Source organism: Acomys minous, assembly GCF_964271855.1.
Source record: "Acomys minous genome assembly, chromosome: 6".
Classification (NCBI taxonomy): Eukaryota; Metazoa; Chordata; class Mammalia; order Rodentia; family Muridae; genus Acomys; species Acomys minous.
The window spans coordinates 42,616,886-42,632,936 of record NC_140487.1 but is presented as its reverse complement, the minus strand read 5'-3'; positions in this window follow the sequence as shown (position 1 = coordinate 42,632,936).

Genomic DNA, 16,051 nt, shown 5'->3' with positions numbered 1-16,051 from the left:
GGCATCTTCAAGTCACAGCAGAACTAAGCACGTCCTCCCTCACAGAGGAAAGGGATCCAAAGGCAGGCAACAAAATCTGGGACAGCTCTACTCCCATTATTAGGGGACCCAAATGCTGTCCAAGCTGCACATCTGCTGTCTATGTGTAAGGGGGTCCAGGTCCAGCCCATGCCTGCTCTTTGGTTGTTGGTTCAGTCTCTGTGAGCCCGCAAGACAAACTATGAGTGAAAGGTTTTATGGGTGAGTTGCTGTGCCCCTCTCTCCACAGGAAGTAAGTCACAGGAGTTAGTGACTTCAAGCTCCTTAAGGCCACTGCTAGAAATCTCAGTTAGGGCCACCCCCATAGACTCCCGGGAGCCTCTGTTACTCTCCCCACCAAGTTTCCTTCCTTCATGTACTTCAGCTGTCTACCTTTATTTCCTCTCCTGAGTGAGATTCAAGCATCCTCCCTCGGGCCCTCCTTAGCTTCTTTGGGTCTGAGGACTGAAGCATGGTTATCCTGTGCTTTATGGCTAGTATCCACTTATAAATGAGTGCATTCCATGCATGCCATTCTGGGTCTGGGGGTATCTCCCTCAGTATGATCTTTTCTGGTTGCATCCATTTGTCTGCAAATTGCCTGATGTCTTTGTGTTTAACTGGTGAGTGGTGGTCCGTTGTGTGGATGTACCACAGTTTCTTCATCCATTCTCCAGCAGAGGGATATTTAGGTTGTTTCCAGTTTCTGACTATTACAAATAAAGCTGCTATGAACGTAGTTGAGCAAGTTTCCTTGTGGTATGGTGGGGTCACCCTCATAGGTTCCTAGGGGTTTTCATTACACAAGGTTTATACATTGACCCCCCAAATACCCCTAATTCTAGTCTCTCCCAGTTCTCTCTCCCTCCATCCCCCCCCCACATAAGCCCTCCTAAGCCCTTCTGTTCCGATCCCCACCCTGCAAGTCCACCTGCAATAGCTATTCATTCCCCCTTCCTAGGAATAGTCACGCACCCCGCTTGAGCCCACCTTGGTTACTTAGCATCTCTGGGTCTATGGATTTTTGCATGATTATCCTTATTTTACAGCTAATATCCATTTATAAGTGTGTACAACACATGTTTTCCCTTTTGTTGTCAATAGAGAGGCAAAGAACATGGATGTGTCTGTGGCAGCGTACGGAGTCCTTTGAGTAGGTGCCATGAGATGGAATAGCTGGGTCAGATTCTGTTTTTAGCATTTTGAGGAATGTCCACACTGATTTCCTCAGTGGCTGCGCCAGTTGTGGACCCCCACCAGTGTTGAACAAGTCTTCTTCTTTCCCCACATCCTCATTAGCATGTGTCATTTGATTCGCCAGTGACCATTCTGACCGGGCAGGATAAGAGCTCAAAGTATTTTTAATTGGCATTTCCCTGAGGAAAATGACCCAAGAGGCCTGCACTGGAACTTCAGTGGTCATTAATTCCTCTGGGACCCTGGAAATACTGAGGCCAAGGACTCCACTTAGCCAGTTGAATTTGGTCTGAAGAGACGGCATGTTTGGTGGAGGGCTGCATTCTCTGTGAGACTCCATGTCATACCCCTCAAAGCTTTCTCCCTCCCAGTGACACTGTTAATCGTTTGAAGGAGTTTTCAGTATAAGCAGCCACTAAGAACAAATAGGTAGCGCTCAAAATATGTATGCTCCTCTTGTTCTTTGTATTTTAAAGTGTCCAAAGGTTACAGGGTCCCCCACAGGAATACATGAATCCTCTTTTTAGATGCTAGGGTAATAAATGTGCTTTTGGGTCGGTGTGAGTCGAGTGCTTATAGATAGACAGTGACTGGCTTTTGAGTTGTAGCAGCCTGGAGATGTCAGACATTCAATGGAAAGATGGGGGACTTGAGATTTTGTCTGAAGTCACAGAGCACCCACAACTTCAAAATTCAACTGCACGAAGGCCTTCCAACTCCCAGGTTACCATGCTCCCTGTCAGAAGCACAGGACATCAGAAGTCACAAGGCTTCACAGCACTGCGATGACCAGGGTCCTCCGTCTGAACCTCAGAAGAAGTCCTGATACAGCCATAGCTAGACCCTGGATCTGCAAGCTGTTGGGTGGTGACTGAGCGGCTAAGAGGAAAGCTTGACAGAAGCAGGCACCAGACATGCCAGCAATGCCTCCTACTCAAGAAGGAACATCTGGAGCTTTCTCTGTGGGTCTCTCAAGGCAGAGTGAGCACGGCTTCCACAGAGCAGCAACAACACAAGCCGTGGATGAGGCCAAAGGGAACAAGCCCCGCACTGCACTGGTGCTCCCCTCGTGTCTCAGAAAAAAATGAAAACACTCTATTTGTTGCACAGTGTCGCTGTGACTTCTCAGGACACAGGTCACTAGGGGAAGCCAGGTTGCATCCAGTGATCCCTGCCCTGGGGCTTGATCATGCTCTCCCGCTATCTTGGGGAAAAATGGATAGTGTAGACATGAGATGTAGGCCATGGGAAGGATTTGAAGAGAGACATCTCAGGGTACAATGACAGTAGCCCAGGGCTCTGAAATTCATAGGCTATATAGACAGGTGAGGATATGTGCCAGCTTGAATGGTAGCTTCCTCCTAGGCTTCCAGTCCCTAGGGCTTCTCACTCAAACCAGTGTCCAGGCAGGCTAGTGACTGACATTTATCTAGACCCATGTTGTCTGGTACAGTGCCTATGAATCCCACTTGACTCCTTAAACTCCCACTTATATTAATGAAAACTAAATGCAATTTGTACTTTCCGTTTCGCAGTCACAGTAACTACATTTTAAGTGATCAAGAGGCACATGTGGCCAGCGGCTATATTAAACAGATGGAGGAGGCTCTCACCCCACAGCTCTGATGGGCAGACGGGTCTCGCTGCTACTGAAACAAGCTGCAAGGAGGAAGGGTGTCACTCAGCAACAGCCATTTCCCTCCTGCAGTTCTAGAGATGAAATCCAAGGTCAGGGTGATGGATGGCGGATCCCATTCTTGCTGAGGGCTGCTTCCTGACTTGCAGAGTCTGGTCCTTTTGCTGTATCCTCACTTGGCCTAGAGACAAGGAGCTCTCAGAGTAGGATAACCTTCTTCTCAAGGGACACTAATTCTATCATGGGTCTACCCCTGCCATGACCTCATTAAACTCTACCACTTCTTAAGGGCCAAGGGTTGGGGCCCTAATATGTGAATGTCAGAGAAACATACCTTTTTAGTCCATAACAAATAGTGATGTTGGTTGTAGAGGACCAAGCAGTAAGTGGCAGATCTCTAGAGTGACCAGTATGCATTCATTCAGTTAGGGGCTGCTTCCACCACGGCCCAGTCATGCTGCTGCTACTGCCTTGGTTTTCATATCCTGTTGCAAAGACACAATCACCTTTTCTGGTCTAGTAAGGACACACCCACGTGATCTGGACAGGTGGCTGGCATCTCAACAGCAGTTCGTGCCTTTCAGATTTGTGGGAGCGCCTAATCTCTCAGGGAGCCTGTCAATCCAGGGTTGTTTTGTCTGCAACAAAGCACCAGGTCCCCAGGATCTGAAGCACACCGCTCACAAAGGCCCAAGACAGCAGCGTCTGCGGCCTCCCTCTGCCTGGACCTGAGTTTTGGTTCATCACCTATGAAATGCCTCATTGACAGAAAGCTAGTGGTGTGTGTTATAAACAAGCAGGGAACCTGGCCTGTAGCTGTGGGGACAGATGGCTTGAGGCAAGTTATAAGATACCCACAAAGTAAATGACAATGTTGAGAGATGTCCACATTTCTGTGATGTGGGAACAAGCATCACCAAGCTCCTAGAATAATCTCTTCTTTCCGGGTGTTTAAACACCATGGGCTGGTGCTTTTCCCTTAACAACAAGAACCTTGCAGGTTGCCAGAGTTTGACTGACAGTTGGAAGGTGTTTGAGACAGTCTCCAAACCAGCACATTCCACCCACAGGCAATCAAGAGTCCAGGAGGGCACCAAAGCTCAGAAACTTCAAGGATTTGCTTGGTCAAGGTCACTTCACATGTAACTTGAAAACAGGAGCTGAGGGTTTACTTTGTGACATTGAAAACAGTTTTGATAGTCGTCAAATAGCTCTTCTATGTTGCCTTATGTTATTGGTTTTCAAAGGGGAAGGGAGGATCTTTCAGTTCAAGGTGCCCCCTTGAGCACCTCAACCTACTTTACCCAAGTTCAAACTGGAACAAACTGAGAAGGATGCCAGCAAAGGCTGACCTCATGACAAAGGGTTACACAGTTAGAAGACACCAGCATGGCAGAGAGAGGGGGGAGAGAGAGAGAGGGAGGGAGGGAGAGAGAGAGAGAGAGAGAGAGAGAGAGAGAGAGAGAGAGAGAGAGAGAGAGAGAGAGCCTCATGGTAAGGACACCAAGGAGAAAAGTCTCTAACAGGCCTAAGTACAAAGGTAGGCACTAGAGGCCCAGGCCATGCATGGATGAGTCCCAGCTGGCTATGAGGCTCCACAGAGAGCCATGGTCAGAGCATGCTGTGGTCCTCCGGTGGCCTGGCTGGGACCACCTTAGCTATTCTCCAGTTAAAGCTGAGGACCACCTGCTGGGAAGGATGCTAGTGGGCACAGTTTGCACACTGACTATCCTGGACTTTCCCAGAAGGTAAAGGCAGCCCTTCCCTCCAGCGGGGATACCTGCCTCCCAAAGGACCTAGATAGTGTCCCTCGAAGAAGCTCCCTGCACTAACAGACGATTCTTTCACCAGGAGATGTGAATCCAGAACCATCATCACTAAGCATTTTACTAATCCCAAGGCAAAGAGAGGAGCAAGCTCATCAAACGGAAGCTCACGACAGGAAAATGTAGGAATAACATGGAGAACATGCTGGGAATATCTGGTCTGCTCTTAAACAGCCTTCCTAAAAGAGCCAGCTTCATGGAAACTAGGGAAGTGAATAAGTGTCCCCGTGTCTTACCAAAAGGCTACATTCCTCAGATAAAGCTGGAGAGCGAATGCATCAACAGACCACAAGTGTCCTTGTGGACACTGGAGAAGAGAGGCCAAGAGGCCTGTTGTCCATCTGGGGGTCCCACAGACAGCACCAGGAAAGATCTAGAAACCAGACACACAGGAGGCTAAGGGCCTAAGAAATAAAGGAAAGAAGACCCCCACATTCCACAGGAGGACTACAAAATCATGTGCAGGGCTGGTTCTTTAAAGTTCTACTCCTGGACTCATTCTGTAAAATACGGGAGCTCTATAGCCAGCACCATGCAGAAAGGCCAGTGAGACAAAGTGTGGGGCCCACAGACATGGCCGACGTTGTATCAGCGATGCTGGGCAAACATAGTCACAAGACTCCATCCTTTGGGGTTTGTATGCAGAGGCCAAAAGTCAATGTCTGACTCTATCAGCTGCTCTATCTTGGCTTTTGAGGCAGGGTCTCTCACTGTTCCTGGTTTCTCATTGATTCAAAAATAGGAGTTAGGCAGCGGGCCCAGAGGATTCTCCTATACCCATTTTCCCAGTGCTTGGAATGCGGGCACGTGCAGCTATGCATGGGAGCTGACGTCAGATCTTTATGCCTACGCACAAGCACTCTAGTGACTGAGCTATCTCCTTGAACCCTAGGACCAGAAACTTTTTACCTAGGGGTGATGATTTGAATAAGAATGTCCCCACTTGGGCTTGGGTATTTGAAAACTTGGTCCCCAGTAAATGAGCTATTTCGGATGCTTTAGGAGATGCATGCAGCTTTTTCTGGAGGAAGAGTGTCACGGGGGCTGGGATTGGTGAGCTCCTAGTCTTGCCCTACTGAGTTCCCCTTCTGTGCTTTGCACTCTCTCAGCTTTCTGCTCCTGCCTGCTTCCCCCCTACCCTGATGGACTCTCATCCCTGAGAACCATGAGCCAAAATAAACTGGCAGAGGCCAAAAGTCGATGTCAGGCATTGTTCTCAGGTGATCTTTCTTACTTTTGAGGTAGCATCTTTCACTGTTCCTGGTTCCTTGCTGTTCTTCCATAAATTGATTTTTGGCCTTGGTGTTTTGTTTTTTTATATCACACCAGCGGGAAAGTAACTAATGTTTAAGCCAAACCATAAACCAAATGTGAGAATAAATGTTCAAAATTCACAAAATTCATAATCACGAAAACATGGGGAAGTAAGTAGAGAACATAACAAAGGGACCCTGAGGTGTCACCCCTGATGGTTACCTCATTAGCCCACTGGGTAGAGGTCCTCGACAGATTTGCTAGACTCCACTGCTTAGAAAAATGCCTACAAGATTCTCATTCACATAATTTTTTAAATCTCTAAAATGTTCTCTATTGATGCTATCTGCTTAAGGACATCTTGGAGACAAGCCCAGACAGTTCCAGACAATGCAAATGCAATCACACTTTATAAAGTCAGAGTCACTACATGACAAACCAAAAATCTGAGAAGTGCACATAAAGGCAGCAAAACCACCTCAGGTGTTAGTTCCTCAGCAGCCATCTTGTTCCTTGAGACAGGGCTTCTTGCTGATTGAAAAGTGACCACATAAGCTAAGTGGCTGACCAGCAAATCCCAGGAACCCACCTTTTTACCTCTCCAGCTTTGGGGCTATAAATGTGTGCCATCATACACGGCTTACTCACACGAGGGTTCTGAAGACCGAACTCAGGCATTCGTACTAAGCCATATCCCTAGCCCATCCTTTACACTACTTCATCTCTGCTTTGTGGGCAGGGAGACTGAGGTGCCACAATATTTACAAGCTTGTACAAATAGCAACCAGCTAGTAGTTTTAGCCTACTTGTCCATTAAGACAGACCGTGTCCTGTGTAAAGATGGTTGGGCTGTGGATTCCATCGCTCCCACATCATTCACCCCTCTCCGTTCAGTGAGCCCCATTGCACTTCACACCATTGTCGCCTTCCTCCCCGTATAGACTGGCTGTCTCGGCTGTGGTCCCTTTTCCCCTCCACTGCATTGCCTGGTTCTCTTCCTACCCATCTGCACTGGCTCACCAGCAGGTTTCTCTCTCCTCCACTCTCTGCTGCAGTCAATAAAGCCCTGTGGTTCCAGGGTCATTATGGCACAAGAAGACTGCCATGTCCAGAGTTCGCTGTTTCTTTTCTTTTCTTTTCTTTTCTTTTTTGTTCTTATGGATTACTTTTTTAAATTTTATTTTATTAATTTATTCTTATTACATCTCAGTAGTTATCCCATCCCTTGTATCCTCCCATTCCTCCCTCCCTCCCATTTCCCCCTTACTCCCCTCTCCTATGACTGTGACTGAGGGGGAACCTCCTCCCCCTGTATATGCTCATAGGTTATCAAGTCTCTTCTTGGTAGCCTGCTATCCTTCCTCTGAGTGCCACCAGGTCCCCCCATCCAGGGGATGTGGTCAAATATGAGGCACCAGAGTATGTGTGAAAGTCATACCCCACTCTCCACTCAACTGTGGAGAATGTCCTGTCCATTGGCTAGATCTGGGTAGGAAATCAAAATCGCCTTGTTTCTTAGGCTGCTAGATACCCGCTTCTGCTTCCTTCCCACTCCCCCGCTTCCCGCCTCATGTCCTCCATCACTGATCCCCACCTAATCCATGAATCCTGCTGTCTCTGATTGCAGAGCTCATCTTTAGCCAGACCCTGTCTCTCTTTTGCTTCTCTGGCTTCAGCTTCTTCCCTGGCCTAGGCTGGACCACCAGCTGTCCTGTCCTTATTTCCTGCAAAGACTGCAGTCCTTTCTCCAACCAACACTCTTCCCATCTCTCTTCTTCTCACTGCCAGAGACTTCAACAGCTGCATGCCTCTCCCCTGTCTCTGCTGCCATCCTGACTCTACTCCCTCCCAGGCTTTCTTGATGTTCCTCTGGCTTCTCCCCTAGGACCCTTGCTGATTTCTCTAACCAGAACAAGCTGCACTCACATATCTGTTTGCTGAGCTCCTCCTCCTCTGCTTGCAAAACTTTGCTCAAACACCATCTATATAATGCTGTAACAGCCCCCTGTTACCCCACCCCTCCTCTCCAGCACACACCACCTCCCAGCATGCCAAGTAATGTGCTTTTATACATATGCATCAGGTTATTTCTGTTTTATACCCAACACGATGCCAGCTCTTGAGGAGTAGGACTCTGTCTTTTGGCCCTGAGTGTAAAACACTATCTGGCATACAGTAGGCATCTCATAATTACTTGAGAAAAATGAATGAACCCTCCAGAATTTCTATGATTCACATGGCCAAGCCTAAGCTAAGCCTTGTGCCTGGTGGGATGGGTTGTCTATTTGTCCAGATCTAGAACTCCAGGACACCTACCGCTTGACTAAACCCACATGGCATGAGTAAAAGGTCAGAGGGGACCACCCCATGAGCTGCTCCTCATCAGCCAAGGATTGTTCCCCCAAGCTTCTGTGTCCTAGAGTCTTGGTCTGCAGGGTCAGGTGCTGAGATAGTGGAAGCAATCGGAGGGAAGGTCTTCCAGGAAGTGGGTAGGTCACTGGGAGCTTAGCTTCCCTCGGAAGGCGTTGATGAAGTTCTCATAGGATTCTAGCTAGCTTCCACATTGCTGGGCTGCTTTAGAAACAGTGAGGCTAGAGCCAGCTCCCCCGTGCCATGTGATCACCTGCTCCCTAACACCTGCCTCTGCCATGATGACGCCTGCCACGCTATAATATAGTCAGAAGGTCCTTATCAGAGCCTAGTGGGCTCTGGTAACTTGCTTTTGAGTTTCCAGAACTGTGAGCTAGTTAAACCTTTCTTTTTCTTTTTAAAGCACACAGTCTTGAGTATTTCGTGATGGTAACAGAATTAAGGTGGGCTGAAGGTAAATGAACGGAATCAGTTAGTAAACGAAGTATTTGCGTGGAATTCAAAGTTCAAATGTGTTTGGGGGTACTCACACAATCTGAATGCTTTAGTGTGCTAAGATAAAGTGTGGAAGGATACGGACTGAGCACTCACACAATCTCACTCTGGGATGGGCTTAGGAAAGCTAGAGAAAAAGATACAGATGTCTTCATACCTTCGTGGCTCTATCGATAACAACCATGAACCTTACTTAACATAACCTTTATTTTTTAAGGTGTGTTCTTGGGAGGCGAGCCAGTGCCAGTGGATCTGAACCCAAGTTACTCCCTATCCCTCTTGAGGGGGAGGAAAAGTTGTTAGGAAGCTGTGATCTTAGGTAGGTTCTCTGTACCAAACTCTCCCTCCCCTCTCCCTCCCCCCCTCCCTCCCTCCCTCGCTTTCTCATGAGCCACCAACACCAGTATCTTTTCAGTCCAGCCAGATGGGGGAATTAGTCTCTCTAGCTATGAGAAGACAAAGCCAGGGACTTGGAACTTTGGGGGTGCTTTGGAGAAAGCTAGACAGAGGCAACATCTATAGGGACCCCGACCTTGCCCAGAGCCCCTCCTTTCCCACCCTTCCTACCAAGCACCTGCAGGCACCCTTTCACAGCGGCTGCAAGCCTCTTAATTCCCAGCTCACTTCTGCATTCTGAAAGAAATCGTATTTGCTAATCTCATAAACATGTATTACAATCTTGGGGGTTTATCAAACGTGTACACAAAGTAATTATAGGAAGAATGGTAGGCTATTTGCATATCTAGTGTTTAAAGGGTTACTTATGTAATTATTGAATGGAACTTGGAATAAGCTGTTCAACTGCCTTTCATCGTGAGCCAAACATTGGGTTTTGAAAGGAATGCCTTTAAACTTCCTAATCTAAAGGCACGGGGTAATGCTACCTTACAACTCTGGCTTAAGTGAGGCAGACATGAAAGTATTTCTGACTGGCGTTCTCTGAGCTGGTTGACTTTGGACACTTCGGAAGTATCCATCACCCTTGGGAGCAGGGAGGACATCAGCAGTCACTGCAGTCTCCTCACTCCCAGGGAACAGTCCTTCCTAATGTGCGTTGTCTTGAGCTCCCAGCACAAGCCTGCCATGTCCTTTGGACCTCAAACAGCTCCCCAGCCCTTCTCTGAGAGGAGATGAGGGGCTGGGGGCAGAAGAGGAAAGGAGACAGTCAGAGACTCGGCCCTGAGGATGGATGGCACCTCCCGGGAAAGAGGCAGGCAGGGGATGTGCGCGCTGCTTCTCTTTATGCAAAAAGGGATTGATTCTGCCTTTTGCAGACAAGTTAGACACAGGTGTTCTGTCAAAAAGCACTTCTCTAGCTGTGGAGATGGCTCCGCCAGGAAAATGATTGCTAGCCAAGCACAAGGACCTAAGGTCACACCCCAGAATCTGTTGAAAAATAAAAAGCCATGCTTGATGGTGTGAGCCAAGCTTTCAGGGTGTGGAGCTGGGTGAAACCCTGAGGCTTTCCCACCTGCTGAGTCCAGCTCACTGAAAGACCCTGTCTCAGCAAGATGGACAGTTCCTTGGAAATGAGAAGGATGACCAGTGACGCCCACATGAACATGTATGTTTATATACCTGCACATATACATGTACTTATGCCTGTATGTTTGCACATCCATGCACAGTCACATGTGTGTGTACGTGCGTGTATGTGTGTGTATGTGTGCACACACACACATGCACATGTACACACACACACACACACACACACACACACACACACACACACACGCCTACTCTACATAAAGGTCTTCAACAAGAACTTAAATCTAAACACTAAAGAGACAGTGCGAGGTTGAAAAGGATTCAACTCTAACTTTGATGTAAACATCCCAAATTTCTTGGAGAACAGCCATATCTTTGATCCTACACAAACTGTTAAGCATCAAGTGTCTTGAATCCTGATCAGTTGAAGTATAACGAATTTTATAGTTATTTCCAGTTCAAGGTAGCTTGCAGGCGATTCGTAGTGGGGTGACATGACAAGAAGTACCGCCTTAAGAATTCCTCACGCTAACAAAGACATTTAAATAAATTAAATTAGTCTCAGTATGTTGAAAAACTTAAAGCTGTGTTCATGACATTCATTTGACATCTGGAAATAGCTTTTAATATTTTCAAAGTATTTTTCTTCCTTTTCAGATATGCCAGGGAGCGTTTCTGCCCTTGGCTGTATTGCTGTGTTTTGGTTAGCTTCCTTTTCGGCGTGTATGAAATCAGGTGTTATAAAAAGAACACGGAGTTGGAAGTCAGCTGCCTGGCATTCTAGACTTACACTGTGTGGCTTTACATAGACTGAAAGGATGAAAATTGGACAAGTCTACGATTACTTACACCCTCTATATTTTAAAATTCTTTCCTTCCCAGCATGCCAAGCGTGGTCCCCACTGTAGACCCCATCTAGGCTGCACTGTCTAAGCCAGGAGGTCACAAAACCCTGGTGTGTGGGCTGCCGGAGATGTTCCAAGTGGGTCCCCAGCTCTGAAACCTGTTCAGGTGATTTTCAGGCAGAGTCAACTGCAAACCTTGGCTTGCCAGGAAAGGGGCACTGCGTTAGAATGACAGGCTTAGCAAGACCGAAGCCTTGATATCTCAATGATTGTGCAGATGGCTGCCTGAGGTCCTCAGAGGGGAAGTTACAGGAACAAGCAGAGGTTGTGGCCTGACACCATTGGAGCATCTGAGGTCTCTTCTATGTGTCTATAGTTTCTCCCAGGATTTGGTGATCCCTGGTAGTGCCAAGAGGTAGGCAGGCATCCCTGAAGGGCTCTTGGTATGGCTGGACATGGGTAGGGTGTCAGGCAGTGTGAGACAGATTTACGGTTGGCATCATTTGAGGGGATTATTGTATGTAACTTGATGAGTCTTTGTAGAGAACTGTGGGTTGGAGAGAGGGCTCAGTTGGGACATGCCTGTCACTCAAGCACTAAGACTTGAAGTGAGATCCTCAGCACACAAGTAAAACCCAAAAGTACTAGTGTATGTCTTTAAGCCTAGTACAGCAGGAGTTGGAGTGGGTAGATCACTTAGCTCAATGGCTAGCCAGCCTAGCTGGATTGCTGGGCTCTAGGTTACATGAGAGATCTTGTCTCAAAGCACAACGTGGAAAGTGATCAAGTGATCAAGTGATCAAGGACCATATCCAGCATCTATCACTGGACTCAAAATGTGAGAACACACACACGCGCACACGCACACATGCACACATACTATATATATACACAGAGAGAAGGAGAATCATCAAAAGAACTGCCCAAGCCTAGCCATGATTTCCCATTAGCAAAACACCCATCTGAGAACAAAGCCAGAGTGGGCGGAGGATGAACCCACAGATGGCACTTGGATAAAACCCTGTATCTGAGCTCCCAGATCAGGTGTGTCTGAAGCCATCTTAGCTCCCCTGGCTGCTGTGAAGGATGACTCTCAATGGGAGGACTGCTGAGCGCATAGGCTCTGAAAGGAGGTTCTCTTGCTTGTGTGACGTGACAGGGAGGACGAGATCTACACAGGGTTCTCTGTAGGATAGGGCCCGGGGTCTCATCCATGGGCAGTCACTGAATGCTTACCAACACATTCATGTTGAGGAAAAGAAGGCCCCCAAGAATTAACTTGGTCTGGGCCTGAAGAGATGGCTTAGTTTGTAAAGTGCTTCTCTAGTAATTGTGAGGACCTGAGTTCAGATCCCCAGAAGGCATGATAGTACATGCCTGTTATCCCATGACAGTGATGGAAAAGACAATTCTCTGAAAGCCAGCTTAGCCTATTTGGCAAAGTTCCAGGCAAAAGGAGAAGGAGGAAGACACCTGAGGAATGACATCTGACATTGTCCTCTGATGTCTACAGGCACACACACAGACACACAGACACACACACACACATCTACACAGGGACATGCACACATAACACACACATACACACACACATCTACACAAGAACAAGCACACACACAGACACACACACACACACACACACACACACACACACACACACACACATTGCATATACTCCTTTCCAGGCAAATAGCTTGTCTGTTTTGGAAAGTAAGACCACACCGAGCAAGAAACAACTGCCTAGAGCTGAGGGAACTGCTTGCCGCTATGGCTGTGTCTGCATAGACAGACCTTCTCTATCAGGTGTGTTACAGGAGCCTAAGAGCAAATCCGACTGCGGCTCTCGGACCCCACCCCAGACCTATCCAAACTGGATTTTCATTTAAACAGAGCTCCCCAGTGATGCCTATGTGCAGTCAAATCTGAGGAGCTCTGTTCCACAGAATCCACATGGCCAGATGACTTGCCCAGAGAATTATGAATACGCACAGCAAAACCCTATTAGCATCAATTCCGAGGGGCAAAGAAAAAAAAATCCGTCTCAAAGTGGGGAAAATAGCACAGGATGTCAGCCCTGAAACTGGGTCACCGTCGTGGGGACTTTGGGATTTGAGTTCTATGAGCGGGGGATCCGGGAGGCAGATGTGGTGGAAGGTGGTCGGCGGTACGGATGTGAGTGTGGAGGTAAGTGCTAAAGGGGTGTAGATGTGCTCGGAGGCCACCACACACACACACGTGACCAGCCCAGCCAGCCGGAACACTGCTTTGTGAGAATAGCTAGAAGGCAAAAAAAACCATGAGCAAGTACTGGCTACTATAGGGCTGCTTGGCTTGTGCTTAGACCTGGGAAACACTGTGCCCACAGAGAGCATCAAACATGTCCATCTTGAGCCAATAGTCCTCTGCATCCAGCCTACCACGTGCTCCAGGGTGACTGACACCTGAAGGGGACAGTGTAGACTGACCAGAGTCCTGGGAAGCTGTGGATGCACCATAAGAAGGTGATACCAGGGAAGGCTGTTTGGAGGAGGGGTGGGAAGGACCAGTACAGAGGAACACGGGCCTATGGGAGTTGATGCCCTTGTCATCCTGTTAAGGTAAAGGCAAGGCTTGATTACCTCCTCAGGATCAGGAGAGAGGTGTCATAAGGACACCTTCCACCCAGCAGTCAGCAACAGCCTATAAGACAGGCCAGACCACAGCTCTACCTCAGTCCATTAGTTCCACTCACTGGGCCTTGAAGGCCTCCGTCTCATCGTGCACGATGGGCAAGAAGCAGGAGGAAAGCTGCTCTTGTGTTCTTGGCAGTGGCCACAGCTGTGCTGAGTGTCCCTGAGGCAAAAGTGGGCTGGCCATTTGGGTGCTAAGAAGGCCAAAAGAGAGACGAGTGGGGTGAGGAACGTGAAGGACTGCCAGGATGAGGAGATCTCAGGAGGGGAATTCCAGGCCTGCCTCCCTCAGAGAAGGCAGCAGTGGGCATGAGGATCTGCCCGGCAGGGTGCTGGGCTGAACTGTTGAACCCTAGAGCTGCTTCTAGCTCTAGCTGCCTCTGTGGTCTCTGATCCTCGTGAGATTAGGTTTCCACATTTCCAATCGCTTAATCAAGCCTGAGAGGTCACCCTCCCTCTAAGGCACGTGGTCATAGAGAGTGGCCAGTCCTTCAGCAAGACCTTGGGAGAACGAAGATGACTTTGATAGGGTTGATAAGCAAAGAAAAACCCACCTAACTTGAACTGTTGGTCTCCTGGCTTCACCTCCACCCGGCGCAAACTGAATTCGTTCAAAGGAAAACCGTTGCCAGCTGTGTAAGCTACACTCTGCCCTCTTCACTCCCAGCACTCGATCAATTAGCGTGGGAAACAGAGAAGTGCTGGGATGGTCTCTGTAAGGTCCTTTGGTTCACAAGAAACCCTAACGACACTTAGGCCTAATTAGGTGTGTGAATTCCCCTGTAACTGTTCATACCTGGGATGTGTTTTTGCAGTACTAAATAAAGCCAGGCTGTATCGGGCGTGGATTTTAAATAAGAACATCACAACTTTGCAGTCCTTCCTCTGGAGTGACCCTGCTCTCTCCTCGCCTCGTACCTTCCACCAGAAGCTGCAGCACAAACCTCCTCACCAAATCACCTCCTTGACCTTGGGCTTCTAGAGCCCAGAACTTTGAGAAATAAGTGTTTTCTCGTTATAAATTACCTGGTCTGAATTATTCTGTTGCAAAGGACACAGAGGGAATATGATGGGATGGGAACACTCTGAAAAACAAGGTATTTGGCAATTTTGTTCTCTCACACAAACAGCACAGAATGAGCTTATAAAACCTAAGGCAACCAGGATGTCATGAACTGATTTAATCATATGGGGGCCAATGGCCCCTAGCTGGCCCATCCCAGACCTAAACTGTCAGTGCTCTATGACTGTGCTTGGGAAAGTGGGCATGGCTCTGGGAGTATGTCACCGGAAGAGGCGGAAGGAGCTTGGGGCTGCCATCCAGCAGCTGTGATGGAGAAGGAAGGAAGGAGAGAATCTGTAGGAACTCTTTGGCGATCACCTAGGCCTCAGGGGCTCACAGTATAACTCTGGGTGGTGAGGGATGTTCAGAGGCCTCGGACGGGGAAGAGGGGAAAGGTGCTAAGAGCTGAAGTGTGGCCATTTTGTTTAAACTGAAAGCGCTCTGCCATGTGTGTGTATCCATGCTGAGGGATGAGGTCCTCACCTTGGCCATCAGGCAGGAGAGCTGCCTCAAAAGTAAAGCGGTTGAAGCCAGTGCGACTTCTCCCACCTCATGTGCTAAAATAGCAGGTGAGAAGGAGGGGCGTTCTATCTGCAGCCTTCGGGCTGTCCACACATCTTTAAACCATGAGCCTGCTGGAAGGCAGTTAGGTCCTTGGGGGACACTCTTTTAAGGATATTGGGACACTGGCTTCTCTTCTCTGTTTTTCTTCCCGCCACCATGAGGTGAGCGCCTTCACTGTTTCTTCTTCACAAACCATACCTCAGCACAGGCCCAAAGCCATGGGATCCAGCGGCCATGCTTGGAAACCTCTGAGACCATGAGCCACAATGAACTTTTCTTCTTTGTGAATCGATCACCTGGGTACTTTGTCACAGTGCTGGAAAGCTAGTAAACATGCCATGTGAGGAAGAAGAGGCACATACACTGAATACAGTACACTGAGCACGTAGCCAAGCCATCTTTGCTGGAGAAGTCAGCCCAGGGAGAACCTAGGTGCCAGCTACCTGCACAGCAAGGAGAAGACCCTAGAGCAGACAGCCTGTACTGCAGGCCAGTCTTGCTGAGAGGCACCTGTGGAAGCTCAGGAGTTTCTCTGACCTGCCTTGGAACTCGGCTCTTAAAGCCTGGAGCAGTTCTTGAAACTGTCCTATCCATGGTTCAAGCGGTCTGTGTGCAGCCCAGGCCCC